We start from the raw sequence: 20,717 nt of genomic DNA on the forward strand, positions 1-20,717 counted from the left end.
GCCAGCCAGCCAGCCATGCAGTTGCCAGCCAGCCAGACACAGAGGAAGCAGGAAAGTAGGACATACAAAATGAAAGAAAGGAAAAAAAAAAAAACCCTGAGGCAAAACATACTTGAAGAGAAACAGGTTGATACTAAGTCATAAGAGCTAAACTAAGTCATAATCCTAAACTAAGGCCAAACATTCCTAAGTAGTAATAAGTCTCCATGTCATGATTTGGGAGCTAGTGGTCCAAGAAAGCCTACTACAGACTGAGATGGACCAGGCACTTGGGTAGTAAGCTTTGTCTGCTAAAGTAACAGGTCACAGCTTGATAAGTAGTTGGCAGCAGTGAAAACAAGTTTTGGCTGAAGTGTCAGGTGTTCCAGAGTGTGGGCACAGGCATTTGAAGGACCCTAGAGGTAGTTATAAATCCTGGGGAATCAGTAAGGGTCTTCAGGAGCCACACGCCTAAGAGTCTATGTGGGTTTGACATAAAGCCACATCTCCACTAAGGACCCAGCTCCTGGACTTCCTGAGTCTTTCGTGCCTCTCCTATCTTCTCCCTTGACTCACAGTAATGAGCTCCGCTCTTTCTCTTACACTCCTCCCACCCCCTCTGAAGAACTTTCCTTGGTCCCTCAGATGATGTGTGTAACTTTGTCCCTGTTGTGATTTGGAGGTGAAATGACTCAAATAAGCTCATGTGTTTGGACATTTGGTCCCCACTAGGCACTACTGTTTTGGAAGGTGGTGAAATCTTTAATAGGCACATCAACAGAGGAAGTAGGTTAGTGGGAACAAAACTGACAATTTTATAGTCTGACCTCACTTGCTGTCAGTTCTCTGGTTCCTGACTACAGATGCAATGTGACCTAGTACTCCTGTGACCAGGACTTCCCTGCCATGACAGATTGTATTGCTTCAGAGATAAGCCAGCATGATCCCTGCCCACCACACACACACACACACACACACACACACACACACACACACACACAGGTATTTAGTCTTAGAAACAAACAAAAAAGGTGACTAGAAAAGTCCCCAAGAATCTTGTGTGCATCTCCCTAGGTGCCCCCACCAGCTTGCCTGGCCCTTAGAGACACATTCAGACAAACCCAGGTGATAGGTGGTGACAAAGCAACCAGAAAAAGTACAGAGAATGGACAGAAGGATGGTGAGAGAATGTGATCAGAAGAGGAATTTGTAGAAATGGTTATGAGCAGAGAACTGTATTTACATCCCAGTCTAATGACAGAAAACATATAGAGGTGTCCTGGCTGCCTGGGAACAAGGGACTCTAGTCAGTAGGGAAGAGCTGCCTGGGGTGGGTGGGGGGCAGTTCATAAGGAACACAAAAGTCCTTGCTTCAATGCCAAGCCCCAAAAAGAATCAACTTTTTTTTTTAATAAGCAACTTTTGTATAGTAAATTTATATTGTCGTGAATTTATTTTTGATTCCCCAGACTACAATAAATCCCTGGGAGAGTTAATCAGGCAAGAACCCACTGTGCCAAATCATCTGGGCAAAAGCCTTTAGAAAGTGTCCAAGAGATCCAGGCTGGGCAAGGCAGGACAGTTCTGATGACAGACACAAAGAGGGGATAACAAGAAGGGCACAACACACCATTCAACTCCCATGCTGCCCCTGCATGCTCTGTTGCACTTGGTCCTGGGCAGTGCCCCTCTCACAGGCCAGGAAGCAGAATTCTTGAAAGTCCCAGCCAAGGTGGTATCAGTGGTAAGAGGCAGAGTATTCCCTGGGGTCAGGTGTGTCCTGCTCTGAGTGTCATACTTCCATCCACTAAATGGTCGGAGCTACATAACATTCCTGTGGTGATTTGAATGAAGTGGCCCCCCCCATACCTCATAGGGAGAGGCACTATTAGGAGGTGTGGCCTTGTTGGGGTAGGTGTGGCCTTGTTGGAGGAAGTGTGTCACTGGGGTGGAATTTGAGGTTTCAGAGGCTTAAACTGGGCCCAGTGTCTCTCTTTCTTCCTGCTGCCTGAGGATCCAGATTCAGATGTACAACTCTTGGCTCCTTCTCCAGCACCATGTCTGTTTGCAAACGGCCATGCTTCCTGCCATAATGACAATGGTTTGAACCTCGGAACTGTAAGCCACCCCCAATGCAATGTTTTCCTTTCTAAGAGTTGCCATGGTCATAGTGTCTCTTCACAGCAATAGAAACCCTGACTAAGACAATTCCTATTTCTGTGTTCTTTCGTATTTCCCTGGGGTGTTTATATTTTAATGATGAGCTCTTGAAAGGAGAAAACCCATCATAACTCAAATGGTAAAGCTCTGGCTTCTTAATAGAATTTTGGGATTATGCTTTCTTTTCAGAGGTGCCTAATACATTAGCTACTAGCCACGCATGGCTCTTGAACATTTGAAATGTGGTTAGTCTGAATGGAAATGAGCCACAAGTGGGAAATACAAGCCAGAGTTTGAAGACTTGCATAAAGAAATCATGTCAAATAGCTCATTCATAATTTTGGTAAATACCATATGAGAAAAGAATAACAATTTGGATATAATGTGTTAAATAAAATATCTTACTAGAATTAAATTTATCTGTTCTTCCTGTATTTCTACAACAGCGGAAGAAATCTTGATTCCAAAACATGGCTCATATTTGTAGCTTGGTCCATATTTTTAAATTTTATTTTGTTTTGAGGCTTTCATGTATGAGTACATTGCTCCGTCACCGTAGTCTCCTTCTAACTCCTCCCATGTCCCCTCGCCATCCCTGTCTCAAATTTATGTTCTCGCTTACTAAGTTCTCTTAGTGTTGCCTGTATGTACTTTACTATAGGGTTGATGTTTTGGGGCACAGACAACTTATCAAACGGCTTGTTCATGAAGAAAACTGACTATCCTTTCCTTTGTAGCCACTGACTGCCTGTACGGTTCAACTAGGGGTGGGGTTTTGTGAGCCCTCCCTCTTCCATATAGGAAGGCTGGCTGGTATGGTCTTGTGCAGGCAATCATGTCACTGAAAATTCATGGGTGTGTGTTTCTGTCATGTCTGGAAGACACTATTTCTCAGCAGTCCACCTTGTTCTCTGGCTCTTATGATCTCTCTGGTCCCACTTCCTTGGTGTTCCCTGAGCCTTGGGTGTGGGGGTTGTGTTGTAAATGTCCCATTTGGGGATGTGCACTCCACAGTCACTTATTCTTTACAGTCCATTCTCTGTAATGGCCTCAGTCTGCTTGAAAGAAAAAAACAGCTTCTTTGATGGGGGGTTGAGAACTGCACTCACGAAAGAAGCCTGAGAGTGCTTGGCTTATATTTTTCATAAACATATTACTCTTGACAACATTTGTATATTCCCCATTTCTTTCATTCAAAACATATTTATTAAATGTGACTACTCTTTACTGAAGATTTATTATGTTCCAGGAACCTACATAGTTAATAGAATTGCTAATGTATCATTATACACATTTCACAGATGAATATGAGAATCAGGCTGATTAAACTCAATGTCCACCACCCTTGAAAAGCAAAGCACAGTGCATGAGTACAGATATGAGCTCTGGCTTGGATTCTGCTGTCATTGTATACGGTGACCTGGTGCCCAAGAATTAACCTCTCCACATCTTTGCTTCCTATTATATACCAGAGATCACACCATAATTTGCTTAGACTAGGTAAGAGGATTTAGAAACTTTATACATGCTAAATACTGTGAACAGTACCTAACACATGAAAAGAAATGACTATTGGCTGTGTGTTGCCTACCAGTGGTGAGCACCATAAGCCCATCCAGCTTTCCCCAATGCTCTCCCCACAAGCCCACAGGCCTTGCATGTATCAGGTACCCATTCTGCTACTACAGTCTTCAAAGCATAACTAGGAGATAGATTTACCCTCAACTGGTGTGCAGCTCATAGAGAAAAATGACACTAAAATGGGGGTAAGAAGAGGATACACAATCACCCAAAAATGACTTCATGGGTGATGCAGAGAAAAAATTGCTCAGAAGCTAAAGGGAGGTCAATCTCAAGTGGAGGTGACAAGATGAGGGTTGTTGGAGGAGGTATCTGGGAATGATCTTAACATGAATAATGGCAAGCAAAGATGCAACTTTGGAGTGAAGGCTTGAGTGTGAGAGAGTGAAGGCAGGCTTGGGGAGGAATCATGAATGTTCTGCTTGGGTGTGGATATGTGGCAAGCTACATGAGGAAGGAGGCTGGTTCATCAGGGTGGGGCTGGCGTCCTGGTAGGCCAGAAATGGCAGACTTCAGAGTTTGTTCATCACACACTGAGGAGTGCTGTGGACCACTAGGCAGATGGTATCTACATAAACACCGCCAGTCTGGAGAATAGCTAAGAGCAGGAGCCTGAATTCATCCATCTCCCTCGCCAAGAAGTTATGTGTCTTCCACTCTAGGAAGGACACATTTTTCCCTGGTGTCACCCTTGTCACCACTTTCTCCTTTACCAGGCTCACCAACCACTAACACCACATAGTGACCCCTTCCCCATTCTTGGGGTTGTAGTTTCTCTCTTTGAACTCTCAGGTAAAAGGTTTCTTTCTTTAAAAGCTATAGGGGCTGGTGAGATAGCTCAGTGGGTAAAGATGCTAAGTTTGGTGACCTAGGTTCAATACTTAGCACCTATGTATTGAAAGAACAAGACCAACTCTTGCAAGTTCTTTTGGTCTCCACATTTGCTCCATGACATGGTGTACCCACACATATACATACCCACATGCATACAAAAGGAATGGAAAATGTGAATGGACAAATAAATATTCCAATTCTGTGCAGAGCTCCATGAACAGGCATCTCCCTGCCCTCCAATGACCATAAATGAGGGTTCTGTCCCCAGTGGCACGCTGGCACTGTTCACAAGTGCCTTGATGTCTCATTGTCATGGCAGGAAGAGATTCAGGGTCATCTCCCATTCTCAATGACAGTGTCTTCTGTGACCTCAGCACCCAGCCCTGCCTCCACGGGACTGAACAGAAGCATGGTGCCTCTTCTGTCATTTCCTGAGGAGCTTGGCTCTCTTAGATTGAGTTACTCACTGCTCCTAACTTTGCCGTCATCATTCCCTTCTGCAGCCTATTATAACTCTATCCCTGACTAATGTAGCTGAACATACTGCTCCCACCCTGCTCTTCTGCCAGCAGCATCTGTAAAAAAAAAAAAAAATCAGCTTTGTCAGGCAGCCTTCGCTCCCCCCTCCCCTTGCCATGGCTCCCTCTCCCCTCTTCTCTCAAGAGTCTATTAGTAACCGTCCTCTGCAAATAGGCCAGAAAGCTCCCCATGCCCTTGAGCTGTCCTTAGCCCAGGATCCAGGATTCTGGCTGGCCACTTGTCTCTGGACCTGGCAGGTGGCAGGGTCCTTCTCTCAACCAGCTGCCCTCTCCATCAGCCCATATGGACAGACAATATGCTTTCCATAGAAGCCCTGGTAGGTCCCACACATCCCGGCACAGCCAATTCCCAGCCCTGCCTGACTGCTTTATGTGAGAAGCAGGAACAAACCAGACAGTTTGTTGACATGTTCCACACAGGCAGTTGAGGGATGGGATCCAGGTTGAATGTATTTGGGTGGTTGTTAAGTATGCTTTTCTTCAGTGGCCTTGATTTCATGCCTCTGTGTGTATAATGATCACACATGCATGTGTGTGTGTGCGCCTGCCTGTACACACACACACACACACACACACACACACACACACACACACACACCATGTGGCCACATAGAAACAGAGCCACTAGATTTCAAAGCAGGCAGGCAGTGGGCTTGTTTGTACATTTGACTCCTACACTCTGCCTGTTCTCTCTGATTTCATGGAATTCTGTGCTAGTGAATTCTGGAGATGTTTCACCTCAATCATGGACCATGAGGGAAGAGGCTTGTCAAGCTGCATAGGGTAGGGGTGTTTTGCAAATGTTAGAGAGTAAACAGTGTGAAAATTGTGCTTCCTTCCTCAGAGTATTTTTTTCTTTTCTGTTCTTTTTTAAAAAATCTATCTCATCTAGAGCTAGAGGCTGACTAATGTCCACAGCAGGAAATAGGAACAAGCAAATTTGTCAATTAGAATCCTGTTTGTACTTCTGAGGGCTGGGTCAATTATTCCACTAATTAGTTCATTCATTCATTCATTGATTTCTTCACTTATTTGTTCATCCAACATCAATTTTTTAAAATAATTTTTCTGATTATAATAACAATGCATATTTATTGCAGAATTGTGGAAGATTTGTTAAAGTATAGAGAGAGGAGTCTATGAGAATCACTTTCTTTTCTTTCCACCTAAAGTCAGCGACTGTCTAATACTTGGGTATGTCATCTTTTATCATGAGCTCCTAGCTAAGGCTGAACCCCTCAGGCTATCTTGCTCCCTGCTTCTGAACAAGAGTCTGCACTTGGTCACCTCTCTTCCAAGCAAACCAACCTTCACCAAGCAGAAAAGAAAAATGAAGATTTTACTCAAGTTTTCAGGACAAGGCAGAAGAAAAGTATACATACATGACACACAGCAAAACTTGTTAAAATGCCTCCATTAGACATCTGGGTTCAAGGCCATGCCTCTAACTCCAGTAACTGCCAACTGGTTTCTGTCCTCATCTACATCACTCCTCAGTCCTGTGTTATCCCCAGCTCTAGGCTCTCTCCTCATAGACACACATGCAGCCCTCCACTTAGAGAACAACAGATCCATCTTAGCATTCTTTATCTTCTTAACTCAAAAGGGGGAATTGCAAGAAATGTTCCTATTTCCTTGAAATGAATAATTTTGTTCTGTCTTTCAGCCCTGTATGCATGTATGCACATATGTACTCACACACAGGGATCAGGCATACATTTTATAAATATTAGGCACATTATATTTGTTATATTTTAGAACTAATGCTTTTTCTCCCACATATTTTCCTCTGATAATTAAATGTTCTTTCAAAACACGCTTTTCATAATTATCTAGTATTTCACCCGTGCAATGTTTACAACCTATCTGATTAGTACTCTGTTGTTAGAAGTCTAGATTTTATGTGCCTCTGCATTCACTTTCTCCCTCTCCCTCTCTTTCTCTCTGTCTCTCTCACTCAAGCATACCTACCTATCTCATCTATTTACATGGCAGTGATAAACCGTCTACAAATCCCTAGTTATCGTCTTCTTTGTGAGCACTCCCAGCCTTCTTCTGAGGATAAACATGTAAACTTGGAGTTTTCCACTGAAAACTCAATAAACATTTTGAAATGTGTTATAAATTGCCACCTAGAAAAAGTCTTAATTGAATATACATATATATTCAAGATAGAGACACAGGCAAGGACTTTCTGAAAAGGACTCCAATGGCACAGACAATAATCATAAGAATGAACTAATAGAATTACATGGAATTAAAAGGCTTTTGCACTGCAAAGGAAAGAACCAGCAGAGGGAAGAAACAGCTCCAGAGTAGGAGAAACTCTATTTCACAACTACACATCAGATAGGTAGGGCACATCTAAAATGTATAAAGAACTGCAGAAATTAAGCAACAAAAAACTGTCTAATCAATAAATAGACCAATGGACTGAATAGACAAATCTCAAAAGAAGAATCATAAACAGGCAATAAATACTTGGAAACATGTTTGAAAACCTTAGTTCATCGGGGGAAATGCAAATTAAGACTACTTTCAGATTCTATCCCACAATAGGGAGAGGGGCCAGCATCAAGAAAGTAAATGACAAGTGGTGACAAGGATAGGGATGGAGGGGGGAATCTTTCTATGCTGCTGGAGTGTGAACTGTGCAGCCACTGTGGAAATGGGCATAGAAATTCTTTTAAAACAAAACAAACAAACAAAAAACCCGAGATGAGAACCTCCATAAGACCTGGCGACACCACTCCTGTGTATGGACTTAATGGCCTCTAAATCAGCATGTCGCAGAGACACTTGCACAGCCATGTTTGTTTTTTTCTACTCACAATAGCCAGAAAACAGAACCAGATAGAATACTGGTAGCAGATAAATGGATGAAGAAAATGTGGCACAAGTACACAATGGAGTTTTATACAGCTGCAAAGAGAAGCAAAATCATTACATTTGCAGGAAAGCAGATGAAATAAGCCAAACACTGAAAGACAAGTGCTGCCTGTTTTCTCTCATCTGCCTAACATATATTTAAGTTTATATATAGGAGTGTGTATCTGTGTGTGCATATTTTAAAAAGTTATTGATCGTTTACTCAATGCTAGGCATTATTAGCTGCTAAGGATTTAAAACTATGTAAAATGTATTTTTTTGTTGTTGTTGCTATCGGAGAACTTATAATTGAGCATTTGCTTTAGCTAAATGGTGGGCTCCTGCTCTCCTCCCCAAATCTCTATTTGGATTTGTATTTAATAATATGTTGGATGAAATACTGTCTCTGCCTCTAAATATATTTTTCATCTGCATCTATGACACACACAGAAGACCTTTCTAATTCTTGAAGCCAACCTCCAACATCTCTGCTATGTGCTAGTTTACAAAACACATAGGCATATGAAATGCTTCTATTTTTATCTTCAGCTTGTATATTTGGAAGAACGGAATAAGTACTTACAGATTGCAATATATATTAATTTGGTCTTAAAGGGGAAATGACCACTTTGTTCACACCCATGCTGGATCATATAGGAAATCCTAAATTCTGGTTCTGCAGGGCTCATCTACCTGCAGCATGTGTTAACTTTATCTTTGTGTTTGGGCTTTCTCTGCCGCCTCTCTCTACCATCAGCTTTTGTGTTCCTCTAGACACTTCTCCCACAAGATCATAAGTTAATTGCCTGTGAGTGTTTCTTAGCATTCTCACTACAGTGAAATAGTGTCCGCACTGAGCAAGGACTATATATTATAATGATGTGGTGGTCATAATATTTGCATTTTATTTGTTTGATTTTGCCATATGTGGGGTCAAACCCAGGGCCTCATCCACACTAAAGAAGAGCTTTACATTGACTTTAAACCATGATCCTCCTGCATCAACCTCCCCAGTAGCTCACATTAAAGACCTACGCTGCTGTGTTGTCTAGATAGCTTTTTTTTTATTCATTATTTATTTTTAGATACAGTTTGATGTAGTCCAGGTTGACCTTAAATTGGCTTTGTATTCAAGGATGATCTTGAATTCCTGATTCCCCTGTTTTAACCTTCTGAATGCTGAAGTTACAGGTATGCACCACCACCAATTTTTCTCCTGGGTTAAGCATTAAACCCAGGGCTTTGTGTATACTAGGTAAGCACTCTACCCCTGAGCCACATACCCAGTTTCTCTGTTGCTTTTATTTTTCTATTTGTAGGAGCTTTGACATCTCTGATTCAATGATGCCAGCCTTGGCCGTATGATAGTCAATGAAATGTCAATGGCATTAGTTACATCCAAGCATAAGCTTTAAGAGCCAGCCCTCAGCTATGTAATGTCTCTTCTTTTGCCTCAACACTAACACATCCCTGACCAGAGCTGCTGTTTCAGTGTGGGTCAAGGAATAAAGATGAATACAACATCTGCGAAGCGTAAGTAAGAAATAAGTTTATGGGGTGGAAGCCATTAAGGTTTTCAGATCATCTGCTGCTGCAGCACAATGCAGCCTGAGATGACTGTCCTGTACACTAAAAGCAGTATGGCACTGTATGAGATGAGGTCCCTGTTCTCTCCTTAATCCAATTCATTTGTTTACATTTGTAACATGTGACTTTACTTTCATAGTATCAGCACATTGGATGACAGTGTAATGTTTGGAGGGTCAAGTAGGAGAAATGTCTTATATCTCTTCGCCATTTTTTTTCTTTTTCCAAACACTGAGATAGCATTTCATGATGATCATCAAATTTCTAGCTCTAATCTGTGGTATCAACCAATTACCAATTGACTTCGAACTAAAATGCAAGAAGAAATTGCCATCTAATTCAATCACATGAAAGAAAGAAAGAAAGAAAGAAAGAAAGAAAGAAAGAAAGAAAGAAAGAATCTTGACTTGACTGTGGTCTTTCAAGATTACTTACCAGGTAAAGGAGCTTGTTTCAAGTCAGATGTCCCGAGTTTGATTCCAGGGATCCACAGGATGGAGTGAGAGAAGTGACTCCCCCAAGTTGTCCTTTGACCTCTATGCACACACCTGTACTTATATGCATACATCAATCAATCATTCAATCAATGCAATAAAAAATCTATCTACCAGATCCCTAGATTTTCATGCTATTTTTAACTATCCTTTTCACAGAAGAAATAACTGTATTGTCTTTATGCTTGTATTCTATCTACTTGGTCTTTCCTTGAGAACAATGGGGAATATTTTGTTCAATATATAATGTATATTATGGCAACAGAGTCATTTATTTCCCCAACCATTCATTTACTGATTCAATGACTATTTACTGAGTAGATTGACAGATAAAGTTGTCAATCTAGGGAATCCTGTGGTGAGCTAACAGACATGGCCTTTGACCTCATGGAAGAGACAAACACTAAACAAGCAAGAAACAGAAAAGCAAAAAGGAATTTAAATGTTGTGAAAGAGAGACCCAAGTTGAAATACTAAGTGATAATGGTGGGTTTGTAGGTTCAGAGTTAGAAAGGGCTGTTAGGGAAGACTGAGGCTTGGTTTAGGAGCCAACTTCAGAAGAAATGCTTCATAGCTCTAAGAAAAAAGAAGGCCAAAATCTCCAGGACCAATAAGATTTAGATTGGTTCCTTGTTTGAGGAGCTGAAAGCCATGGCATTATAATAGACAGACTCAGGGAGGAGCAGTTAAAAATGAAGTGCCTTTGGTTGTGAAGAAGCATGTCTGGGACAGCAAGCATAAGGGATAGTTTAGCAGCCCCAGACTCCAGCTGGTTTAGGGTACACACACCCTCTTTCTCCACGCGCCCCCCCCACACACTGCTCTTCTAAATGCACTTGTCAGCTTGTGAGCCTTACCTGCATGCACTGTGCATACATAATACATACATAATACACACATGCATATCTCCAGATAATGCATTTCACAACCTGTTAGGAACATAGGACTGAACCTGCATCGAGCATGAACAACGGAACAGGTTTCTCTTCTGCTTAACAACCTCCAGTAACAACACTTCTAGGATGTGTCAAGGAATGTGAAGGCCACTAATGGGTCTCCCATGGGAGAACAGCCAGGTCCTGTGTGTGCTTTTTAAGACTATTTTTCTTAGGGATGATATGGATGAATTTGGAGGAGAGCAAACTGCCAGAGTCATGCACAGAAAATATGATCACAGACCAGATGGATGAGACAACAGTGATTGGGGAAGGAGAGGGCAGATTTGGCTAGGTTTCAGAACAAGCAATTCTGACATGGCTACCAGAGGAATTGTGGAGAGAGGAGAGCAAGGTGAGCTTCATGTTTCTGCTTTATGTAAATAAGCCATTTACCAATATGCAATCCACTGAGAAAGAAACAGCCTTACAGTGGGAGGAGGTAAGAATTCTCTGTTGGGTATGTTAAGGATGAAGGGTCTGGAAGATAGGTAGAAGGAAACGTTGTTGAGTGGGCAGCAAGAGACACGAGCCTGTAATAGAGGGAAAAAAGCTTTGAGCTTAAATTAAAAGCTTGGAGTTGTCAGCATATAGATGTTACATAAAGCCAGGGAATAGGTGAGATACTGTAGGGGGAAGACACTGGGTGAATGAATGAGTGAATGAGGGAGGGGGGTTGATGGCTCCCTTGTGAATGTGATGATCCTAGAGCAGCTGGCTGGGCAGTACAGATGGAGGGGAGAATGGGTGCTGCTTGGGTTCGTGAGCTGGCGACACCTGCTCCTCGTAAAGCCAGAGTGCCAGAAGGTATTCTCAAATGAGAACTGAGCTGTGGGAGGATTGTAGCTCAAGAGAGTATGTAGGGCTCATCAGCCTTCCTCGTGGGAGGATGAACTGTTAGAATGGATACTGAGATGGTTGGTTGGGCAGCCCACAAAGAGTGGGAAGAGAACTACTTGCTGCCTGGGACTTGAGTAGAGTTGAGGTGGGTGGAGGATAAGCATCTGAGAAGGGATTTAGGAAGGGATGAGAAGGGATGATGGGAAATGCTGCAATATAGGGACAAGAGAATTTAGTAGACCATGGGAAGGCTGATTTAGAAGTTCACAGCCAACAAAGTCAATGAAGCAGCAAATGAATAGGAGGTCATTGACTCTGCCCATCATAGTTGGATTTCCCAGGAAAAGGCTGAGGTAGTACAAGGAATGACTTCCAGAAAGGTGAGAGAAGTGGCAGCAGAGGATGGTGAGGGCCTCACTGCAGATGGGAAAGAGATAACTTGAGGGAAAAGAAGGTTGGAGAAAGATATTGTTGAGACATCTTTTGAGCCTGGGTATGCCGATCACGGAGAACACAATCATATATAGTAACTACTGTCCCCAGACCTCTGCCCAGGGAGGGAACTGAGTATGTAGGAAATTACTTTGACATGGTATAGTTCTGAAACAAATGATTAAATCCCCTAAGTTAGTGTGAGAAGACATAGCAAAATAAGGAAACTCCCAACCAGCTCTGAGTAAGACTCGAAGAATTTAAAGGTTGGGTAAGATGGAGGCTGGTGGCCAAGGAAAGGAAGGTGGTGGGGAGGGGAGAGGGAAGGTGGTGGGAGGGGAGAGAGAGGTGGTGGGGAGGCTGGAAGCTGGAAGGGCAAAGAGGCTGCAAGGGAATACTCCTCTTTGGATGAAGGTCTTCCTGGGAGAATGATCTTGTTAGTTGAGGTTGTTGTGGCCCATGATGTGGTTCTCTGATACCCATGTTTCAGCGTAAGTCTGTGGAACTCAGTGTGAATGTAGTGAAGAGGGTGATTATCACTGAATAATAAAGTGAGCCCCAAACTGAACTTACTTGGGTGCAATCTGGAGAAGCATTATGCCCCAGCCAAGAGCCTTCACAAGTCAGATTGGATATGTGGGCCAATTTCATTTAGGTACCTCCAAGTGACATTGGGTCTTATGAATACTCAGACATAGCACTCAACAACCTTAACTAGATGGCATCTTATACATTATTTGAGATGCACTAGCAGGTAAATATTATATATTTGCCCCTATTTTCAGATGGGAAACGTGAGCCTCAGAGAGGCAGGATAACCTGTCTGATGCCACACAGCTGGTAGTAATGGAAGAGTGGTTCAAATTCACATCTCCCAGACTCCAATACATCTTTTATTTCGCCTGACAGATCTTACGTGTACGTAAGTCCTTGGAGTGGGTGATTCGGAGGACAGACTGGAATCATGAACAGAAATGGCAGGAGAGGACTTGGGGAGATGGCTCAGTCTGTAAAGTGCTTGCCAGGCAAGCATGAGTCCTGGGGAGAAAGCTGGGCATAGCAGCACACACCTAACATCCCATTACTGGGAGATGCAGACAGAATTAAACCCAGGGAACTCTGAGTGGCCAGCCAATCTGGATTAATCAGCTTGTTCTAGATTGCTCTGGTGAGAGATGCTGTCTCAGAAAAAAATTAAAATGGAGACAGATTACAGAAGGCACTTGGTGTTGACCTCTAGACTCACATGTTCACACACCTGTCCACACACCTGCATACATGTTCATGCACACATACACATCAGGTACAAGTATGCACAGCTGAGGGAGGGAAGGAGGAAAGGAGGGAAAAATTAAGAAGTGGGAGGGCGTTTGATGATGTGAACTTATTTCCCTGTCTCTGCCCCTCCTCCAACTTTCCTTCCATCTGCTTGGGAGATTCTGAGAACAGCTTCATGCTATTGGGAGGGGGGAAGGAGGGAGGAAGAGAAGGAAGGAGAGAGGAAAGAAAGAGAGAAAGGGAGAGAGAGGGGAGAAGGAGGCTTTACTTCCCCTGCTTAATTTTGGATGCCTAGCCCCTTTTTAGGGTAGTTACTTTCTACTTGGCCAAGCAGATATGAGCAGTGCTAATTTTATAATTGGCCTACCACCCTGGGTGCCCGATAAGCATTTTGTGCCAAACAACATTCTTCCAACTCAAACAGCTTTCTCCTTCAAGCCATTGGTGCCATTTGTAGGCCCTGAGGCCTGTGCATGCTTCAAATAGGCTTAAACTGTATACTTGCTATTTCACAGCAGGAGCCGGCTATCTTAGCACTTGGTTTTCACCCAGAATCTCTCTGGATTATGCTCTGGCTTAATGATGACTTCCCCAGGCCCAAATGTGAAAACAGGACCTCTATTCATAAGTACACATTCCTTGGTGCCCTCTGCAGTTGTCAGGCACTCCCCAAACATTAGCACAGTGTCTGAATTATTGAGTCCTCAGAAAAAAAATGGCAGCACAGACTCCAGAACAGCACTTGGGGTTGTGAGTTGGAAAGGCTGACTTCTGTCCAGGTTTGTCAGTTAGGAGCTGATGGAGACACTTGTTTTGGGTTCTTCTCTGCAGAGGGAGGGCCTTAGACTGGATTGAGGAAGATGAGTGGGTCTCCAAAATGACGAAGGTTATCCTGGCAGGGAAGGCATGAAGTCGAGGGCGAAAGGCTAGCTGGTCACACTTTACAACAGTCAGGAAGCAGAGATAGAACAGGCTATAAAACCTCAAAACCTTACCCCCAGTGACCTACTTTCTTAAGCAAGGCTCCACTTCCTAAAGGTCCCTTCTCAAACAGCATGACCAGCTGTGACAAGTGTGCAAACAATTGAGTCTGTGGGGGCATTTCTCTTTCAAACAACACCAGCAGATATTGTACATTCACTTGCTATCTGGAATGTTCTTAAGATAGCCCTCTACACCATAACTGTTTGTAGCTGCATGCATGTCATGAATGGCTTTGTTTGCTTGGGAAAATGACCCACTTTGTGATTGCTTCAAGGAGGACTGCTTTAAGTCTATTCCAACATGTAGGAATCTGTCCTGTTCTTCACTCCAGGATTCTATTACATTATTTCATGGACTTTATGGGCATTTTATAGCTATTCCCAATGGGAAAGTCTTTGGGTTACAATTCCCCTGTTAGCATGTTAGGCTGCACCTCTATTTTTTCTTTAGTAGGAGAGAAGAATGATAGATTTCATAATAAAGTTAGGGAAGACCTTGGAGATCAACAGTAGGTTGATGTCACTAATAAGTGTGTATTAAGGCTTACTATCCCATTGGCTGTGGGTGTATTTCCTCTATTTTTTCTATATATTTATTTTTCTCTACTATGTATGGTAGATACAACATTTGGGTAGCAAGTGACCTAGGTGTGTTCAACTGTCTCACACTCCATTCTGCTGGCAAACCTATGTGTTATAAGAGACCAAAGTACAATCCTATCGTGTTCCAAGTTGGTAATCCAGTACAATTACTGTGGTTACTTGTAGGAATGTAGGTGAGGGGTCACTTACAGAAGCAGGGATGACTCAAAGGCATCATTGAAAAACTCTCCCCAGCATAGGTGACAACTCAAGAAAGCTGCAACCCTGGAGCTCTCTGCATGACTTACAGGCAGCTCAACAGGTCAGAGCCTCATCTTGGCAGCCTGCTAAAGTCTCTTGTCCCAGAAGTCATTTACTATTTCAATAAGCATGGGTGTAGCCCTGTGTATCTTGTCAGTTTTAGGAACTTCTTGAGACTTGTAAGTTGTTTATTTCCTAAATATCATGAGTCTTCTCCTCTTTCCTAGAAGGAATGTTTTAATTTAGAATTTCCTGAACCTTGAGGAGCTTCCCTCAAGCCTCCTTGTGGCTGACAACAGTGTGGAGGGGATGAGACTCTGAAAGGTAGAGCATGATTCACTTCTTGATTTAAATTGCAACTTTATCACTCACGACTTCAGAAACATTCTTTAATCTCAGTATGACTTCCTTACATTTTGTATATAAAGGAAAGAATTTATATTTTTTAGAATTGAGTGCAGCAATCCAAATATCTACATATTACACCAGTGATACATATAGTGGTGTTACTACTACTGACTTTACTGCTGCTGTCCTTATGCATTTATTCATCCTGCCATTTTTCCAGCATATCAGGTACCACTAGAGTCCTCTGCCCATCTTCTACCCCAACTTGCCTTGTCTCCCTTACATAACCAATTCACTCAGACGTATACCTCACCAACCTCCAGAAGCTTCCTTCAAAGCCTACAGTTGGGGCAAAGCCTTCCTGTGCTTTTCCTGTAGCATTATCATCCAACAGCCAGCCTGCCACTTTATGTCCTAGCCTAAGCCGTAAGTCACCAGAGGAAGAAGACCAGCATGGTTCCGTGTATAAGGGTACCTGCAGCAAAGCACAGCTGTATAAGTGACTAGTGAGTCATTCCAGTGCATTCACACTTACTCAATATTGAGAATGAGTGTCCCTTTCTTCTGTATTTACTCTCTCTTGGTAGAACCCTCATCCCTAACAACCCTAACAACCAATTGCAGTGGCATTTCTTTTGTCTCAGATGGAGGATGAAGAATGGCGGTCAAGGCTTCGCTTCTTTTTCTAAGACAGTGGAGTCCTCTATAGCCTCTTGGCTGTGAGTGCAGGCAATTCTGAAACTTTTCCCATGATATGTGTCTGTCCCCTGAGCCCACAGTACACTGGGCATGAATGGGTTAATCACAGTTTAGGAAAAGAACCTGTTAAGGGGTAGAAGAAATATAAATGGTCCTTTGAAAGCTTTTCTAATTTGCTACTAATCATTCAAAATATTAGCCTGCCCCTGCCACTGGAGCCAATCTGCTTCTCTCTTCATTAAATGTACAGGGCCAGCATCCAAATAAGAACCAGTCTTTGGTTTTACAAGGAAAAGGTGGATTCAGAGGCTGAAGGGAGCTAATCGTTTTCGATTAGTTAGTTTCAGACTTCACTGAGTTTTGTTTGGTGTAGATTATCTGAATCTTTATTAAGTGAACTGGCCTTGGCAGCAACAGCTCTAGGAACAGGGGCGTGGTGAGGGATGCGTTTACACAGTGGCAGCGCTGTGGGCACCAGGACACACATGTTCACCCGTGCTTGTGGTGTGCTCCATCGTGCCTCTGGTGAGGTAAATGGGGCATGGGCCTTTGATTTGCACATGCATAGGATTGACAGCAGATGGTTTCTGGGGTACAAGCTCTCCCAGAAGGCCAACGGGCATCTTCTTAGCCTCTCCAACTCTTTCTTCTAGCCCAGCCCCTGGGAGACTCGCCTGCCTGCAGGTAATTTTATTTAATCTTGGCAATCTTCCGGGATAGGCGTAAGTAAACAAGGATCAAGCCACTCACAACCTTAATTAGGCGACACATAAATAATGGATTGCTGGATTAGCCGAGAACATACAGGAGGGATGTGAGAGCAATAAAACCAACTTTCTTTAAGTGGTCCCTTACTTGAAGGGGCTCCATTTTCTCTAGGCAGGTGTCTGTGTCACGTGCCAAGGAGACATTCCAGAAACTCATCACTCATCCATTTATTCATCTGTTTATCTATTCACTTCACAGATTCATAAGAAACCATTTTAGAAATAAGATAGGATGCTAATATGTTTCTGGAGAAGGCAAAGGTGAAGACAAGAGCTCTCAAATGGCACAGTGACAAGACGGGCTTTTATAGTAAAAAAAAAAAAAAAAAAAAAAAAAAAAACCTTGATGAAAGTTGAAGAGGAATGTGACAGATTATCTTTTCTAAGTATGGCCCCAGCAACAAAAGCTCCACCCAGTTCTACAGGTTCTTTTTGTCCTGTCATCTTGACCTTTCTACCAACTAGTGGCAGAGTCCATTGAACCCACACAGACTTTTGTGACCACGTTAGTAAAGAGTATATAGCAGAAGTGATAGAGTGACTTCTAAGGCTGCATGAAAATGTCATGTGCCTCAATCCCTCAATGTTCTTGTTCCTAGAAGCTAACCATGAGCTCTACGAAGTTGAAGCCTGCCTAGGCCATGTGACTGCGGTCACCAGCTCACCTGAGGTCCAAGTGGACAGCAAACATCAGCCACTAGCTATGCCAATGTGTATGGCTCCAGGTGATTCCTGCCCCAGCCATTGTTTCATCAAGCTATCTAACTTTCAGGCCCTTCCTGCTGGGGCCAAGACATCACCGAGCAGAGATCGACCACCCCACTATGCCTTTCTGTGTTCCTAACTCACAGACTCTGAACTTAACATGGATGTTTGACGTTGCTATGTTAGGGGTTCATTTGTTATATAGCAAGGTGACTGTAATAAGTGGTGTGGGAGAAACTCTAAGTCCCCTGGGACTTTTCCTTCTACTTAATGACCCCCAATCATCAAGCCTTGGTAAATCTGTACTGATGCCCCCTTATTTCTTTCTATTTGTTTCTATTGTCGTTGCCTTTCTTAGTCAATATCACCTCCTACATGGACCCTCTGCACCTGTGCTTACTCCTTTCCTGCCTTCTTGCTGGGGCTCAGGGTACAGCCATGTACCCCATCATCACCAGCCCTCACCTTTCAACACGGAAGAGTGTATCACAGGGGCCTTGGTGGTATGCTGGGAATTAGAAAAACCACAGGGGGACACAGGGAACCTTAGTGTGACAATAGGAAGTGGTTGAAAATGCCAATTTTATAGAAAGAGAAACACAGATGAGATATGCCACACAATAAAAATTGATATAGATTTAAAAGATAAAACCAAGACATCTGGAACATTCTCTTGCAGCAGTGATTTCTTAGATTGCTACTGGTGTGACTTCACCCAATCGCTCAGTCCTGTTTGCAGCAGGCTGGTGGCAGCTGTTGAGGAGGAGAAATTTAAACCTTCAGACTCTCAGCATAGCACGTGAGGTCTGCCATGTCCATCCCGAACCCAGGTTGGAGGTTGGCTAGCATAAAACTAGTTTCCTGAACCAGCTGGGCAGTTTCCCAACACCTACCTGGAGAGAGAAGAAAAAATGGGAGAAGTGATGATCCACCCAGAGATGATCCCTCTAGCTAAGGGAATCCTTTGTCTCTCCTGGGATTCCCTGGTGGTAGATTCTGCTCTGTGTGTTCTGACCTTGGTGCTGACTGGCTCTAGATCAACTGTGCACTGCTTCCTTTTAACACATTCTTCAGGATGCTGCTCCATTATTCTTTCATCTTCTCAGGACAGCCTTCCAAGTGACTGTCCACCTTTCTTGGTTCCCAGAGCATTTCTACATATAACATTTATTAACTGGAGCAGCAGATCTTTCTGGGCATCTGGTTATCTCTACCATTACACATGAAACTGTTGGGGTGACAGTCATAGCTAACTCAGTTTTAAAAACTGTCTTTTTAATATAGCCGTCTTCAAGGTATTAATTCTGCCAACCCAGGAGCATGGAAGATCTTTCTAGCTCCAAGTATCATTTTAACTTCCTTTTCCAATGTCTTGACATTTTTATTGCCAAGACCTTTCTTTTCTTTGGTTAGGTGTGTTCTTAGATGCTTAATTTTTTTAAAAGTTACTATGAATGGGATATTTGTCCTAATTTCTTTCTGCCAAAGTACATTACCGGTATATACAAAGGCTACTGGTTTTTTAAAAATCAATTTTTGTGTCCTGCAATTTTACCGTGCTTATTAGATCTAAGAGATTTTAGTAGATGCTTTAGGGTCTTGTAAATACAGAATCATGTCAGCTGCAAATAGAGCTAAAAAATAACAGTCTTCTCCATTGGAGTCCCCCGCCTGACTCCCCACATGGTGCTCTGAAATGATCCAGTCTCTCATGATATTGGTTGGAGAAAATATGTTACTTCCTTTATTCCTGTTTATAAGAATACATACCTTCAGAGTGGTTAGCCCATCTCCATCTAAGTGAGCTTGCAGAGGCTCGTGAGAAGAAGTTGTATATTGTCTTTAGAAGCCAGTATTTCCCCAGAGGGCCTGCTTCAAGTGTGACCCAGGTCATTGATGTTGGGATATAAGGTGCTGTGGGATGGGATGCTGTGAGCCTCTTTCTTCATTGGGAGAGAAAGTGGGCTGTCCTTCCCAAGTCCCCCAGGTGGGCCATGAAGGCGGGGCCTGCATGAGGTGCAGGGAGAAGGTGAATCCCTGCAGAGAGGTGTCCCCAGTCACAAAAGAACTACCTCCTGATGTCTGAAACTCTACCATTAGGGATTCATTCATTCTTTGCCACTGAAGCCTTTTTTAACCTTTCAGAGTTCTCTGCTAAAATGCAGATAGTCCTGAGGTAGGTAGGGGGAAAGACTTGAGCCTTTTGAAAACTACCACCTCAGTAAAAAGTCAATGATGGCCCGGCTGAGAGCAGTGGCCCTTAAAGAAATGGAACAAAAGGTAAGAGCAATTCTGATGAAAAGAAGAAAAAAATTTTTTTTGCTCTGTTCACCAAATTGTATCAGCGAATCAAAAGGCTCTCTACTTGCATTGTGTGTATCTGTGGATGGCTGATATGCAGCATAATGGGGTTAATTCCAGGGCTTAGAGCACTGGCTGGCAATCGGAAGGATGCTTCTACTGGGACGAAAAGGGGGTGATGGCGGGTTTATTCTTTCCTATAATTTCTCTCTTTTTGTCTAGAAGGTGGAGGCTTCTCTCTCCCAGGACTCCAGACCTCAGAGAACATGAAAAGGGGGGTTAAAAGATAGCTTTTGTCTTTGAAGAAAATAAGATCTTTTTGTAAAATTTCCAACACTAGAAAACGCTATAGGAAGCGTCAGGTTTGGGGGGCAGAGAACAATGGCCAGGCAAGGCAGTAGAGAGCTACATGAATGGGAGGTGATTTTCCACTCCAGCTGCTCTCCCTGTTAGTTAAAAAATTGCTTTAATATCTGTGTGTTTAATTAAGAGGAGTCCCACACATAACTGGAACTCTTAGAAGCAGATGGCACATTGCAGATTG

General features: G+C 43.0%; 1 long non-coding RNA gene across 9 annotated transcripts in view; it reads left to right on the forward strand.

Moving 5' to 3' along the window:
* The first annotated feature begins 1,933 nt into the window (after positions 1-1,933).
* Positions 1,934-20,717, forward strand: part of LOC103158648 — a 77,332-nt gene continuing 58,548 nt past the window's right edge. For 4 of the 9 annotated variants that reach the window (XR_003484728.2, XR_003484729.2, XR_004769609.1 and 1 more), the window contains exon 1: positions 1,934-2,097. This is a non-coding gene — a long non-coding RNA (uncharacterized LOC103158648). Of the gene's footprint in view, positions 2,098-3,440; positions 9,495-11,153; positions 11,333-13,034; positions 13,168-17,053; positions 17,085-17,766; positions 17,893-20,717 lie in introns of all 9 variants that reach the window. The other 5 variants (XR_004769610.1, XR_004769606.1, XR_003484733.2 and 2 more) reach the window with 5 other exon arrangements.

This window comes from Cricetulus griseus, chromosome 4 (genome assembly GCF_003668045.3).
Source record: "Cricetulus griseus strain 17A/GY chromosome 4, alternate assembly CriGri-PICRH-1.0, whole genome shotgun sequence".
Lineage (NCBI taxonomy): Eukaryota > Metazoa > Chordata > Mammalia > Rodentia > Cricetidae > Cricetulus > Cricetulus griseus.